Source organism: Streptopelia decaocto (genome assembly GCF_964273445.1).
Source record: "Streptopelia decaocto genome assembly, chromosome: 11".
Taxonomy (NCBI): Eukaryota; Metazoa; Chordata; class Aves; order Columbiformes; family Columbidae; genus Streptopelia; species Streptopelia decaocto.
In genome coordinates this window covers 6164901-6179129 of record NC_138666.1, presented here as the reverse complement: position 1 = coordinate 6179129, position 14229 = coordinate 6164901, and the positions used below count along the sequence as shown (strand labels likewise).

Sequence of the window (14229 nt, the reverse complement as noted above, 5' to 3'; positions counted from 1 at the left end):
CCAGCGTTTCAGCCTGCTGGGCCGGTACAGGGCAGGCCAAAGAAACACTGATTCTTTTTACATTTTACACAACACAACTCTACTACCAGAAAGTGCATTTAAAAGTCATTCTGAACTTCAGGCTGGGACAAAACAGAGATGCTGCTGCTGCTCCATCAAACACATAGTCTCATGTGGAGCTGCTCAGGTGCTTGTGATGGTCAGTAAGGAGGGACAACATGCACTAACTAAAAGAATACATGAAAGGCTGCAAAAATAATCTGCTCTGAGTTAATGTTTCCCTGCAGCTCTTGGGAAGATGAGCAGTATTGCACACAGAGGCACCGGGATAGTGCAGTGCCGGGTGCTGAGCCGGGCTTGTCCAGGGGTGCTGAGCCAGGCCTGTCTGGGGATGGTGAGCTGGGCTTGTCCGTCTGTGGGAGCTGAGCCAGGCTTGTCTGGGGGCGCTGAGCCGGGCTTGTCCCAGAGAGCCCCTTTTGCTGCCCCGTCAGCCGGCACCGCGCTGTCCCTCGGCTCCAGCAGCCCACACGGACACAGGGGACAAGGATCAACCATATCTGTAGTGGTTTTTATTGCAAAAATACCTTTGGACACGACACAGCGCTGGACTCCATCTACTGTGATTTTTGCAGATGCTCCACTTGTGCTACGATGCAAACTGGGAAATTTTTTCTTGCTCTGTACAAAGTGATCCAGGAACACGTTTATTTTAGTGCCGAAACGCGCAGGATGGTCTGGCTGTGCAGAACAGCTCAGCGCTTTGCAGGAGCCGTACGAGCCGTGCGCAGCCCAGACGGCCAGCACAACGCATTGATTAGGACGGGGCTCTGCATGCTAATTGCCATGATGAACGTTCCAGCCCATTGTATCAGGGCGGGTGAATGGCCGCATTGTCTCAGGCCCAGCATTCTCCATACCCAGCCCCTGCAAATGGGAGCCCTGGTGCTACGTAATAACAAAAACAAAATCTCAGCAGAAACCCATTAGCATCCAAAGGGCAGGAGCCTGAATGCATCAGAAGGATTCTTTGAAAAGTAAGAGTGAAACGAATGTAATAAAATGCTACTATTAAGTGATACTCATTGTCCAAATTAAACCATCAGAAGCAAAGACCTTGACTCCCAAAACGTATTCAGCGCAGCACATGCTGCAGAGCCCGGGAACAAGGCTATTAAGAATTTTAAGCCCTGGACTTGTCCCAAGTATGGATTACTTGATTTCTTTGTGAGCACTTGATCACATGGAGCTATATTTGGATTCCCAGAATGGGTGGCTCTGCACCCCCCGATCCCCTCGCACCCGCAGCACCAAGATGGGAGCTGCAGGAGCCAGAAAACGCCCCAACACTGGAGCAGGTGCAAGACGAGGACAGGAGGAAGCCCAGCACTCTTCAGAGAAGCTGGGCTGAAAGCAAGGCAGAAGACTTTTCTAGAAATGGTGAAATAAATGCAATGTTTCCCTCTCTCTGCAGATGTTGGGAACATGACTGGCCCAGCAGCGCTAACAAGGGCAGGTCTCTCTCCCAGGAACGTCATCACAGATTCCTGCACCGAGCAGAATACACAATGCCATTTTAGAGTTATGAGTTTGTTTGCTAGTTCATTTTTTTAAGGTACAATTCCTAAAATGTTTATATACTGAAATAAAACTTCAGCTATATCTTGTTTCTTTAGTTTTCCTGTGGTCCCTGCAGCATCCTGACCCTGCCCTACAGCTCCGTCCCCCCAGGGCCCCACGCTCCACAGAGCACAGGGACAGCACTGGTGGGGGTCACCGTCCCTGGAGGGTTGAACAGTGGTAGAGGTGAGGTTCTCAGGCACATGAGTTACAGGTGGACTTGCCAGGGTTGGGTTAATGGTTGGACTCAATGATCTTAAAGATCTTTTCCAACCAGAGCAACCCAATGATGGTTCTTTGACAGGGCTCTCCTGGCCCAGGCTCCTCGCTCCCCAAGCCAGCCCAACCCAGCCCATCAACTTTCCTTCTGCTTTAGAACGTTTTTTCTTCTGGAGAATTACGCGATGGGCTCCAGCTCCTGCAGCTCACACCAAATTTTGGTCTCAGAAGTGTTCTCCTGAAGTTCACCATCCACATGCTGCCATTCCTACCTGTCAACAAAGGCTTCACCTCTACGTTCTACACCATTATGGGACCAGCAAGTCATGAACAGACACATCCGAGCTGCTCAACACGGGCAGCCCCTGGGGAAGCCACCTGCCCCAAGGTGAGCCAGACCGGGGGACACTCTCAGGGTCTTGTGCTGCTCTCCAGAGGGGGCAAAGCACCAGCATCTCTTGTAAAAGACATCAGATAATGACCAAACCTCCCACTGCTTTTGTGCATGGCAGCCTGGCCCCAGGACAGAACAAAACTCACTCAAACATCAACTTTCACATTTTTTTAATGTCATTCTTGCAAAAGGAGAGCCTAGCAAGAAAAAAAAAAAATCCACTTGAAATGAACCCTATAAAATTAGAAGGTTGGGAAAGTGTGAACATTTTATATAAACAGTGCAATTTAGTCACAACGGCCTCCTGGAATTAGAGCTGTATTGGAAAATTGCTCCATCACTGCCGCGTTTCCCGTACCACGCTCCAGCACAGAATATTTCACTTAGTTTCTTTTCTACGTGGCTCCATGAACCCCACATGTGGACATGTGAACACAATGCGGCCGCGGCCCCCGACACGCAGATCTGCATATCAATGTCCACCGGCCCCTCCGGCTCCGTGCAGAGAGGCCGTAATCTGGGTTTTGTTCCCCGTGGAGCCCCATGGGGTTGTGCAACCTCTATTCACCCTGCCCGGGCCCTGGGAACAGCGTTGGAGCCCCGGACAGACAATCTGGGGGGGAGGAGGGCAGGGAAGGGGCCTGAGAAGGTTTGTGAGCCAGGCTGGGTGGAAGGACAATGCATCAACCTGTTTGCTCTTCTTCCTTGGAAACACGGCCCAGCGATGGGGACACCCAGGCCAGGTCCCCACCTGCACCTGCACTGAGCCCCCGACACAGAGAGCAGGGGAGGGAATGAGCAAAATCATCTTTTCAGTCCTGGTCTGTGCAAAACCACATGCTGCACAACTACTGACACTCAGCTGTTCGCTGGGCAGGGCTATTTTGGCACAGCCCATAGCACAAAAATATAGGCAGCTGCATTAGGCGAATGTTTGCGCTGTTTCACAGTGTGATGATGGGCAAACTAGGCCAAGCCTTAGCCAGTATCCTTTCAAAAATGGGCAAGAAAACAAAACAGTGGGAGAACAGTGAGAGCCCAGGGAAGAAAACGTTTGTTACCATTCAAGATACTTTGTGTGCACTGGATGACTGGGCGAAAAATACATGTACATATCCACATCTTTTCAAAGTTTAAATTGCAATTTTAAAAAATAGTTTAATTTTTTACGGACACCAAAGTACCCTGGACTGGAAAGTAGATATTTCATATACATTTCATGCACTGACTTAAACCCAGAAGCAGTTTTCATCTATAATGCTCTTAAAATGTAATCCGGCAGCCCTTTCTTGGTGCAGGCTGTGGGCAACTTTATTGTATTTCATGGTTTCTGGGCCATGAACAAAAGCTGTTCTTGTGCTGTACTGGCAGGAGCCTGGCAGGTAACGGGGTCCCAGCCCTGCTGGTACAGGCAACTCCATCCTGTTCTCTACAAGAGGAGAGGAAGGTAAATTTAATTTCTATTTGAGAGGACACACAACTATAGCCGGCAGTTCTGCCGGCAGAGGAGACCCCGAATGCACCAGCACTGCACAGGCTCTTGGGAATGGAGAACCTGGCAATTTTAAACATTTTCCCAGTGAACAATGTTCTCTGACTTGGTTAAACGCGGCACATAAAGGCTCTGTTCCTGTAACACCTGATGCATGATTATCAGTCAAGGCCAACGTATTCACCCTAAAATCAGGTAATATTGTTTTATGGTTCTTGATGGTTCAAACCGACAATGCACAGAGCTGAACAGACGCTGCCGAGCAGTTTCTCAGCCTTTCATCAGAACTGCGTAGGCGTTGAATTCTGGAGCTAATCACCTTAGCAACGGCTCTAAACATATGTGCAGTGACATCAGCTGATTTCTGAAAGCTGTAAATAGAGGATAATAGCACGAAAAAATTCTGGATTCGAGCCAAGACCTAAAAAACGTACTATTAAAACACCGCCTGTAATTCAATGTATGCAAACTTGTTTGCATCCCCGCTCCCCAAAACCTGTGTAATTACACACCTACAGCACCGCTGGCTGATTGTCCCACCGCAGGCTACTCTGGCTCAGAAATTTCCCAGAAACAAAGATTTAATAGAAATCCTTTCTCAAATTTGATTTTGAAAAGCCTGGAGAAAAATCTGCAGATAACCCCAGACAGCACGAAGGGTAAAGATCTGCTCCAACACCCAACCCTGCGCTTAGAGCCGTGAGGAATAACCTCAACTTAGGAGAATTATTTGTAAATAAGAAAATAAACAATGTGCTCATGGGCTTTATCACTGACTCACGCAGGAACTGATGCTGCCAGCCCCTGCCTGCGCTACAGAGCAGTTCAAACAGCATCGTGCAGGAATACGCTGAGGATCCCATCGCTGGAAGGCTGTGCCGGCGAGCAGACAGCGCGAAAGGGGCATATTCCGAATTACCTCATGTTTGGTACCTCATTAAGATCTCAAACTGTCCATTTACGGAGTCCCTCAATCTGCCATCAGCGTCCCACATCAGGACAATGTACTTTTTGTTTTCCTCATTTCATTGTGACCCATATTTCTGGGCTCTGCGGTGCAGGGGGTGACCCGGCCAACTACACAAACCTTTGCAGTGCCCCGCATGAAGCTGGGAGGGAGAGGGAGGAGAAGGGAGAAACAAGCTTAACGGGATTTGCAAATGTCAAAAAATATCTTTAGCAGGCCCATTTATGCAGAGTCTCAGCACTCGCTGAACTTGAAAGCAATATGTGCTGTGCAAAGAACGCGGGGTGCATGGCAAGCGGTGCTGAGGATGCTGCTCCGGCAGCACAGAGCCACCGGCTGCCACCCGCTGCCCCAGAGCAGGAACGGGACAGGACAGCAGGGCCAGGACAGTGCTGGGGGGTCGGTGTCGGCGCTCCCCATGTGTTTGCCGCGCGGTCCTGGGGGTGCAGCATGGGCAGAGCTTGGGCCCACCTCCCCGGGCACCGGCCCACAAAGGGATGGGCAAGGCAAGCCCGGCTTATTTGTGAAGCGCCTTGCATTAAAAATAAAAAATAACAAGGCTAGGGAAACGGAAAATGCAAACTTGACAGGTGCATCAGAAGAGGGAGGCAGCACGGAGCCAGAAGCAAGAAACTCCCCCTCCTTTCTTCTCTATAGGGTTGAGGTTTTTTTCCTCTGTCAATTAGTCGCAAGGAAATTCAGTGAATTGAGATCAGCAGTGTTAATCGTTATTGAGTTTGAATTTAATTAGCATTATTTTTTAACTACAGGTAATTTATAGTGCCTCACCTAAATGTGGAAGTCAGGTAGGGCCTTCTGTTCACCAGAAAACCACCATGCCACAGATAATCCTGCTATTTGCTTTATGCCTTTAATTTCTGTAATCCATGGTTACCAGACTGCCATGGTTACTCCCTGCTCCTTTTATCAAAGGCTGCTGTGTGCGTCTCGCTGGAGCGGCAGCACTTCTGCCGAGGCTAAGAATAGCACAGGCCCCTTCCCAAGCACGGGAAAGGGTGACGGTGCTAGGAAGGATGGATGAAGGTGCTGGGGAAGGACGGACGACGGTGCTGGGGAAGGATGGACGATGGTGCTGGGGAAGGACGGACGATGGTGCTGGGGACGGTGGGGGGGACACGGCTGATGGACGGTGCAGCAGCTCCCACCTCCTGCCCATCCCGCAGCACACCTCTGCGATGTCTGTTTGGCATCTTTCTCATCTATTTCATTTTTTTCTTTTGGAAGTCCCTCTCTGTACCTTGTATCACAGTTTGTGTGTCTCAGAGCTTTTGGAGTCAAAGCTTCAGTAAGAGCCTGAAATTCTGGATGACTCGTTCAGTGTGAGAACTGCACAGGCAGCACATCTGCAGGGCCGGGCTCCTGTCTGGGCACACCGTGACCTGTCACCATCACCCGAGAAAACAACCCGTTCAAACAGCCACGTCGTTATGGAGGAGACGCTCAACAGCATCTCGCATGGGCTGAGCTGCTTTCCCACACAAGCACCGCTTCTCCGACCAGCCAACTCTCCAAACTGGAGCTGGCCAAAAACCACAAGGATTTTGAGGGCGTTTGCCAAGCTGTACACGTGTGGGAGGTGAAGGATACGCTGATGAGCTGGGGGAAGGTAAGGCAGAAGTTCTTGGGATGGGAAGAAGCAAACCCGGCATCACTGAACCACTGGTCCTGGGGCCTCACAGCACCGATGCTCCGGACAGACGGACGGCAGAGCTGCAGGTGCCCAAATCACCCCAGAACCCGGCCATCTGGTAGGACCAATGGACGGTTTAAAATACCTTACACGTTAGTGCCCTATGAAAGCCTCCCGATGCCCAAAGCATTTGCAAATCCAGGTTGGTAACACCTCAAACCTCCGTGGGGACACACGCTTGGCAGCTGGAGGGAACAGGTGTCACCGTGCCCGCTGAAGCCTCACCTGGAACACACAAGTCCTGCCAGAAGCAGGCGCAATGCTCAGGTGCTGACGTGTAGGGCAAACCTGAGGTTTCTTAGCTATCCTTGAACGTCAGAAAACGACAAAAAGCACAGACATTCACCCACTTCTCATGGCCCTGCGCCTTTAAATGCAAATGCTCCAACATCCTACGGAAACTGGTGCACATGTGCCCGGAGATAAACAACATCACGGGACAGGTAAGCTAGTTACTCATGATTTATCACACCATCTCCCATCTAATTGCATAGCTAAACGGTCAGTCATTTTAATCCACTGTAAGCAGCTTACGCTTTCTTATGTAGCTCTGCGACATCACTCACTTCCTGATTCGGAAATAATAATTCTTTAAGTCTTGCCCTAGCAGGTGTGAAAACCGCTGTTTTCAGTGACACTGCATAGATTTTGAGACCCGTGAGAGGCACACACAGGACAGGCGTGTCCTGGGAGAGGGTCCCAAACATCTACTTCATCCTCAGTGTTGAGCACAGCACAGGATTTTTCGTGCAGGATCACAAAAGAAATCTTACACCTAGATGTAAGCCCTTGGTGCCAGTGTCCTGTAATGTCAAAACGTGTTTCTAATCTTACCTTGAATCACACCCTTAACCAAAATCTGTTCCTTATCTTCTTTCAAATAAGCCATCTCCTGTGACACCGTTCTGGCATTCTATTCCTCCTGCAGACAAGGCTGGTTGTCCCCAGATCACCGTGTCCGAGACCCGCCAGCTGGCACAGCTCCGGCAGCACCGTCCTGCTGCACCACGCTCAACACCTCTGTACTTTGTATTTCACAGATTCTAGTGTAGCAGTTATATGTTTTTTAAAAAAAAATCCCATTTTCAGAATCTTTGGAGACGCACACAAATGGGCATAAAAGCTGCAAAAGTCCATCAAAAAAAGTGTTTCCATGTGCGTGAGACCCCAATCCCTCCCCGTCCCAGAGCCTGGAACAGTCAAAGCGCATTTTAGCTTTTCCACACCCATATGTAGATAAGCAGAGGTTACAGGACTTTATGTAAAGACTTAGGCAGAAGAAATCAGGTTTGGGGTTACATCAAGCTTTTTTCACCGCTTAAAAACTTCAGCCGTTGGAAGCAAAAGCTCCTGTGGCTGGGGAGCTCGTGCACCCACTGGTGGAAACGGCCACAGCCCAGGGGATTTTTCTGACTTGCAACACCGGAGAACTTCACCCCTCAAACTACCCGTGAACTCAGGCCAGTGACCCCAAGCCAAGCTTCAAAATCATTCCAGACACGGAGCCAGATCAAAAGCCACTCGATGGAACCACCCGCCTTTGATACCCTAAACCCCCGTCACCGATATCAGGGGGGCTAAACTCCCCCTGCAAGATATTTCCTTTAGCTCGATACAAAATTTATCTTGCCATATGTAAAATTCATTTGTGTAGCTGCACACCCTAGTAGGCCTGAATGGGGCAAAGGAGTATTTCAACTCCCAGCGCGATTTATTATTTAAAAGCAGCGAAATTACGCCGGTGACGGGAGCGCCCGGGTGAGAGGCGGGTGATGCGCCGGGCGCTGCGGCCGCGGACCCGCTGTGCATTACCGAGCTGGCCAGGGGCCCTGCTCCCATCCATTATTTATAGTCCTCTGGCGCGCAGCCTGCAGAGGGTCACATCGCTGAAAGCCAACTTTATCTTCATTGTTCCCAGCCTCCTGCCCAGCTGTCACCCCGCTCGCTAATTTAATACACCCCGAGCTGTGTCAGGGGACGCGGGACTCGCAGTTGGTTTGTCCCTCCCCAGCTGCACCAGGACGGTGGGCGCTGGCTGCAAGCTGTGGGCTCCATAATTTGCATTAAGGTGCTTGCCTGGGCTGTTTAAAATCTGCATTAGAGACTCCATGGTCAGTGGGACGACCCAAACACGGAGTGTTTCAGGGCTCCAGGGTGGAATTGGGGACGTGGGTGATGCTGGGAGGTTCTCCGGGTCTGTCACCGTGCTGCGCAAAGGGCTGCACCACACGTTTTCCTACCTGTCACAGCAAGAGCTATTCAATAATGTATGGAAATAGGAGGGGGGAAGTAGAAAGCTCACTTCAGCATGCCAGGAAAGAAAAAATAAAAATTAAATATATATATATATATATATATAATATCTCCCACAGGTGTTTGTTTCAGGTACAAGCTGAGCATGCAGAGCCAAGCTCTGATTCACCCGTATTTCAACCCCACAATGGGAAAGAAGGGACAATGTCCTGCTGGCCCGGCCCAACATGGCTCCCAAGGCTTTGTCCCCACAACTCATCACCCACCTCTTTCAGTGCTTGCCCCAAAATTAAATTTACCACGACCACTTTTTGGACCCTTGCAAAGCGTTTTTAACCATGCGGTTGGTTTGGTCCAAGATCTAAATTGAAGCAATTTGATTTTAACTTGAGCCATTTCAGGGTCTCTGCAAGAGATGCTGCCCCAGCAAACTGCTCCAGCAAAACTGAGGTGCAGGGAGATGAGCTGCTGCTCCTGCAGCCCCTGCCCACCAGGATTCACATATCCTGAATGCTGCATTAAATACATACCCCACACCTCAAACAAACAAACGAGTCAAATCCACTGTAAATAAAAGCTTCAGTAGTAAGAAGCCAGGAAAACAATGTGAATTTTCCTGCAGTTAGGACTGGTTGTCTTATTTCAAGCAACGAGAACTACCCAGGTTTTAGACACACAAAACAATTCCAATAATCAAGGCTGAAAACAACGCGCAGCAATTTCATGAAAAACACAACATTTGCACAAAAAGGAAGCTGTTGAAAACACGGGCCCAGAGGAAGCAGGTTCGTTGTTCCGTGGCACAAACGGGGTCAGGAGAGGCTCCGGTGGCACCGGCAGCACCGGGAGCTGAGCGGGGGAAATTCCCTCTAATTCGGCACAGACCCCACAGAAACTCTGGCAAAGCAACAGCCAAAGCATTTCACATGAGCGGGATTCAGGCAAATGTGAGACAGAAAAGCACAATTAACCTTCAATCAGCGAAAAGCAGCAGTGAGTGGTTTGTGCAAGTGTTCTGCACCCTGAAAACCAGGAGGATTGTGCCCCAAGCTCCGAAGGGCCCGCGGAGCAGCCGACGGGCAGCAGGCGGGGAGCAGGACCGGACCTGCGCATCCTCCCAACCCGGGATTATTTCCATGGCAACCATCGGGAGAACTTATTCAGTAAAAAAAAAAAAAAAACACAACACAACAAAAAACCAAGAACAGTTTGAACACACAGAACCCACATTCGTAACGTACCAGCTGACTAAATCAGCAGCGCTAAGATTTTTAGTAATCAAAATAGATCATGTTCTAGCAACTCCATCTTCTCTCTGCCACAGCCAAAAAGAAAAAGCTGATAGTAATATCAGTGCAGGGGGAGAAGGGGGAATACAGGGTTTCTAAGACCACAGTCCTATGTCAAGCCAAGTCTTATCCCATCCTAGTGGTTCAAGAGACATGATTTTAACATCCGACAGTTCATGTACTGTTAAATAAGGCTGAATTTCCAAGAGACGATAAACTTAATAGCAAGGTACCTACTACAAAATCAAAAAGATTACTATCACATGACACCAGCAGTTATCTCATACAAAAATTCACTGAATTCAGAAGACACAGAACAGGCTGATCCCAAGCAGGGCGCAGAACCGAGCGGTGCTGGCCGGGAAAGCACCAGAGCTCACAGGCTCATCATCTTCCTCACTTCACTAACAGAAGAGGAAAAAAAACAGTGGTCCCTTATCATATTTAGCTTGAAAGATTCAGGAATTTGGAATACCTGCTCAGAGAAAGCACAGTCCACTTATTAAAGCTCATTTCAAACAAATTAAAAATTAGCAAAACCTGTTATTGCAACACTGAAAGGCTTCATCTTTCTTGATTTGATTATTCTGTAACTAAATTCCTGTTTCCGTCCAGGATCGGTGTGTAAAACAGCAGAGGCGGCAAAACAGAGCGCTTGGGAATGGTCACGAACAAAGGAACGTGTTCCTGCCCCCGGATGGCAAGAGGCCAGGGCGGGGGACAGGGACAGGCCAAGGGCTCCCCCAGGACCCACATGCAGGTCCGGGAGCAGAGGGACCTGGAGCATCATCCTCCGGTACCGAACGCGCCAGTACCGAACGCGCCAGTACCGGCGCCAGGCTCGGCACTGCCACCCTGACCGCGGCTCCTCCTCAGCACCGGGATGAGGAAATTACCAAAGTTTCAGCAGCGCTCAAAAACAGACGCTGCCCAAAACTTTCGTAACAGCAATTCGGAGTGAGAAATAAGTCTCAACAGGAATGATTTTGAAAGTGGTTTTTTTTTTAAAAAAAAAAAAAAGTGGTTAAATGAACTGTTGGCTCAGTCACTAAGTCCAGCCAGGGAGATTACGTGCATTATTGATTTACCTTAGAACAACCTGGGAACTCATTTCCAATGGTTTCTAATGGAACCTGGATTTTGCAGTCCTAATCTGCCTCGTGAGGTTGAGCTTCCTGCAAGGAAATACAACACCGAGCATTAAAATGGCAGCTGTCAGATGTACAACAGCCTCATTCATTTAATGTGGATAGTGCAGCGGCGAAAGGGGTTTTTAAGGGCTGCTCCAAAAGGCTCCTTTGCAATTAAACAGAGTGGGGAGAACGTGGTGGTGAGGATGGCCCTGTGAGTGCCCATGGATAATGGTGCGGACCTGCAAGTCTGAGGATTTACAGAAAACAAAGGGAGGTTATGAAAAGTTTATTTTTGTAATATCAGCTTGCACACGCTATCTATAGTCCTTTCAGAAGCAATGCTGATGAGGGGGTTGAGCAGAGAAGTGGCAGTTTGGAGCCTCAGCTCCGCTGCCGACTCAGCCGCAAACGTACAAAACACTCGGGCAAGTTGGTTTTCCAAGAGCCGCAGCTGTACAGGGCGCAGAGTGATGCTCTGGGTTCTATTCTTAGCCAGGCACGGGACCAAGACAGCAAAGCGTGTGTACAGCCAGTAAACAACCCTTCCGTGTGACCATCAAAGCCGTTTTAAAAGAGTAAATTCCCATCTGAGAGAATTCAGGTCTTTAGGAGGGTGCACGAGCATCAGTCCCTGTTTGCAGACGCAACGTGCTCGGAGCATCCGAGAAAAGGAATCTGGTTTGGGGCAACCTCGGCGCAGAAATGGGTGATTTTGTAAACTCGGGTGCCGCAGCTGCGCTCGTGCCGTGTCCCGAGCAGGACGGCCCCGTCTCAGCCCTGCACGGCCACAACACGCCCGTGCCCAAAACCGCCCGTGGGCGCTCCGGACGGAGCGGGAGCACACAGGGATTTCCAGCAGGACAACGCACCATCAACCCTCAACCTCTGCTTCAGCTGCAAAAGCTTCTCCACTTCGGGAAACGGGTATTGCTAAACAAAATGCACTGTAGCAGGCTCAGCATTCTGAAATGCTGTTAAAGAGTATTATCCCTTTACACACCTAAAGCAAAAAGATTTTTCTCAATCCTTACAGAAAAGACTCCTTTAATACAAAACCAAGCAGGGAGTACCACAGCCCAAAAGGAGGCTTCCAGAAAGGTGTGAGCACAGAAAACAGAAGCCCATAGCAGGAAGGAAACTGTAATATTAGCTACAGACTTTGAATACACACGCAGATCTGCATCACTGAACAAAAACAGCAAGCAAAATATTCAGTGCTGATGAACAAAACCCAGCATTTGATCCTCAGCTATTTTCCAAACTCATCTGCAAGCACATCCTGCCTTGAGACAAATGAAAACCGAGGCATGATGGATACGTGGCAATTAACTGCAACCATTATTTTTATTCTGCGTAGCGTCTTGCTAGAAAACAAGCAGTGCCCTTAGCCCCGAGACATCCTGTGGAAGCAGTCGGCCGCCTGCAAAAATCACCGAGCATTACATTCTGCCCCTTCTCCAGTTTCACGTCTTGCCCTGCAGCTCCAGCAGCTCCAGCCCGTCCTTCCCCTCCCTCCTGTCCTCCCCCGGCTCCTTCCAGCCCCGCTGGCGCTTCCCTCCCAGCAGCGGTGCCGGTGCTGTGCCAGATGTCAGCCTGACCCGCAGCCGCTGTTTCGGGTCAGTTATCAGGGTGACGGTGCATGGGGGAGCTGCGGTTCCCACCTCACCAGGCAGTGCCGGGACGGCTCCGCCGCGCTGGCCGTGGGGCCTGGGCACAGCTGGCACATTTATTTCCAGGCTTTTTTTCTTGCTAATGAAGTGCTGGCGGCAGAGCCGGCAGGAGTTTGAGAGGCTGTTCCCACACGCTGCAATGAAAGCCATGGGCACCCTGAGCTGGGTAAGGTGACCCTTGACTATGTTAAGCATCAGTCATTCATAGAAGCATCACTTTCTACGCGAGAGGAACGGATGACCTGAATGTCTCCTGCAAGAATAATTGCCTACAGAAGACAAGGGCTAAAGTTTCTGGAGAAGGGGTGCTGCTGTTTGCCCGGCCCTCCAAGAGGGACCATTCAAACAGCATCGGGCAAGGAGGGAGCAGAGTCAGCCGGTGGGGAACTCAAAATATATTTTAAATGAACCCAGACCCCATTCTTGACCAAACTATGCTCCTTGAAAGATGTGCCCCCAATGAAGGAACGGCTCCAAGGCAGCGGTATGCGGTTTGCTGGAAGGAAAGGGGAAAGCTTCAAGCCTGACATAAGCCAGGGCTCAGATTCCTCTATCGGCGCGAGGCTGCGCCGCAGATAAGGCTGCGTCAACTTTTCCATTTGAGCGCTCTCCACTCTAAAGTTTACAGTCCGAAGGAAAATGTTTTGGCCAGGTGGAAACTTAACGTACAGGCTCCCAAAGCAGGGAGCTGCCTGCGTATAGAAAACATGACAATGTCACCTGCCCAGACGTGGTTTCCCCCACTGGGAAAGTGAAAAGTCTCATCTTCCTCCCCATGAAATTCTTCACATTCCTTCGCAGCAGATAAGCTGTACCCAGTTGTAGGCGAGAGCTGAACAAAGTGCCCCATAACATCAAACAACCCAAGGTACTGAAACGCCAACAGGTTAAACGTTAACCCAGGAGCTAAGAGGAGGGCACAGAACCGCAGCCATCCTGCCCAGCTCCGGCACAGCCCTCCGCGGCGCCACCGGCCTCTCCGCCAGCAGGAGCCGCGGGGTCGGAGAAGAAGGGAGGTTCTGGGCAATGAGAGTGTTTCTCACCTCCAGAGTCCATCTGCTGCGGGAAGGGGGGTGAGGAGAGCCAGGTGGAGGCGGCAGCTGGGCCCCCATGGCCGTGCCCAACAGCGGGGTGCCCGGGGCAGGGCAGCGGGGTGCCCGCTGCCACAGGCTCCCCCAGACCCATCTCGCTGTTTTTTTCACCGTGGCAGGGCGAGCAGCAGCAAACCCAGCACGCAGGCTGCCAGCTCACCCGTTCGGCATCCTATTTTTGTGTGTGTCGAACTACGAAGATGCTCCATTTCCAAGGAAACGCTGGAGGAGCCCGGCTCCCTGTGTCCCCAGGCCAGGGGCTGTGGCACTGGTCCCTGCGCCCGCTTCAGGGGGCAGCACCAGCACCCACCCCGTGCACCATGGAAGTTTTGGGGCCTGCCGAGGTGCACAGGGATGGGGAGGTACTTCAGTACCAGCACAGCCCTGGCCCCC

At 50.5% G+C, this 14229-nt stretch overlaps 1 protein-coding gene across 4 annotated transcripts in view; it reads right to left on the bottom strand.

Annotated features, from left to right (window-relative positions):
- The window catches only part of ANKRD11 (ankyrin repeat domain containing 11), a 137835-nt gene that overhangs the window by 54111 nt on the left and 69495 nt on the right, over nt 1–14229 (bottom strand). Inside the window, exon 3 of one of the 4 annotated variants that reach the window (XM_082062792.1) lies at nt 11031–11117. The exons of the other annotated variants lie outside the window; for them this stretch is intronic. The gene's annotated coding sequence lies outside the window, so the exon portion shown is untranslated. The remainder of the gene's footprint in view (nt 1–11030; nt 11118–14229) is intronic. 4 annotated transcript variants of the gene reach the window in all.